The 1,804-nt window shown below is 41.7% G+C and overlaps 1 protein-coding gene across 1 annotated transcript in view; it reads right to left on the bottom strand.

Moving 5' to 3' along the window:
* Positions 1-1,804, bottom strand: part of POLA1 (polymerase (DNA directed), alpha 1, catalytic subunit) — a 361,002-nt gene that overhangs the window by 332,835 nt on the left and 26,363 nt on the right. The gene's annotated exons all lie outside the window — the stretch shown is intronic.

Here is a 1,804-nt window from a genome sequence, read left to right as displayed (position 1 = left end):
CAGATCTGATTTGACGGTACACACAAAAAATAATGAAATAAAAATAAATTTTATAAAAAAAAAAAAGTGAAGACCTGCAGGTGAATAGTGGCAAAGCACAGGGAAAAAAATCCCTAAGATCACTTGTCTTTCACCACTCCTCCACTACTCCACTGTTCTGTTGGGAGAAATGAAAGTGATTTAATTGTGGAAACAAAGAGATGGTTCTTGTCAGTTACTCTGATAGGAACTGACATGACGACCAGGATGTTGTCCTATCCTTAAGAGACTCTCTATCCAGTCCAACCTCTAAATTAACCACTAAGAAAACTTAAGAAAGATGATGGCATTCATTCATGCTACTACAGACAATTAACAAGCTAGTAAAGGACGCCAACCCAGATCTCTTCAGTTCAGTGAGATGGAAGGGACACTTCAAAAACTTGCACGAAGTAGGCATGTACACCATTACCAGTTCAAACATTCTTCTAAGTAGTGATTGCCCGTCCTTCTCCAGCAGAGCATCTGGTGGATCTGAACCACGTGCCTTTGTGACTGCAGTGCAGCTTCTTGCCACTAGACCACCAGAGCTTACAAAAGAAAATTTTTAAAACATAAACACAGGTCTCTTTCCACCCACAGCCGCCTCAGCATGGGGCTGCCACCATGTCTGCCCATCTGCAATAGTCCCACGTAACTGCTCCAGCTTCCTGATCAAGAAGAAAAATGGACCTACCACATGGAATCAGGAAGCTCAAAACCTGCAACTCCGCTACAATGGGCTGATCCACTCAAGACCACAGGTGTGGGACACCAATGGCAAGGGAGTTGTGAGGGTGATGAAGCTGAGGTCAGGCCGGAGGAAGTGGCCACCTTCTACACGCAGATCACCGTTCACAAGAAGGTCTGGGCCACACTCTGCAGCATCCCGCACATGATCCGCAAGAACAAGTACCCACATGATTTGCAAAAAAAAAGGTCCAGCGCCACCCTGAGCGGCCAGAAGCCTGTGACTGTGAAGAGGAAGGGGAGCTGCCCCACCAAGAGCCCCTGAGCACCTGCCACAAAGCAGTAATGACAGCTTATCTCCACTAAACAAAAAAAAAAAAGCAAAACCACAAATATGAGTTAATATAAGGTACACAAGAATGTTTTCAATTTTTAAAATAGTCTTCATGAAAGTGTCTAGTTCTATTCTGAATGAGAAATACCAAATCACCAGAAATGCAATTATAAACTTACAATATTATCTCATTCCAATTTCCATTTCACGAGAAGAGCAATCACAGTATGTTGTGTCTATACAGCACAGTGACTATGCTCAAAGAACCATTCTGACATGTTTTCTCTTACCACTACATGTAAATCACTTCTGAACTTTTCTAATACTTTCACTTTTATCCTGGTTATCCCAAAGCAGTCTCTACTTTAGCAGTAGAGACTACGTAATAGTGCAGTAGTAACACCTGATTAAACAGATAAGAAACAGAAAAAAATAATGGCCATAGAAAAAGGGCACAATTACTATGAAAATTTAGCACATAACAAAGGGAACATCTCAGATCACTGAGGGAAGATTTCCAGGATCTCTTGTTAAATGAAATAGCACAAAATACAAAACTATAGAATGTCTTTTATAGAGCAAATGAGACCTTATTAGGCTCTTAGGAAGTGACATTGAAAAAGTGAAGACCTAGTGGCAAGAAGCTGCACTGCAATCCCAGATGTGCCTGCTTCGAATCCACCAGATGCTCTGCTGGAGAAGGAGGGACAATCTCCTCCTGTACCAGTCAGATCTGATTTGATGGTACAATGCACAAAAAAT

Source organism: Elephantulus edwardii, unplaced genomic scaffold (genome assembly GCF_000299155.1).
Source record: "Elephantulus edwardii isolate Elephantulus edwardi_28Jun2011 unplaced genomic scaffold, EleEdw1.0 scaffold00040, whole genome shotgun sequence".
NCBI lineage: Eukaryota > Metazoa > Chordata > Mammalia > Macroscelidea > Macroscelididae > Elephantulus > Elephantulus edwardii.
Note: the sequence above shows the minus strand (reverse complement) of the source record. Positions and strands in the feature narration are given on the sequence as shown.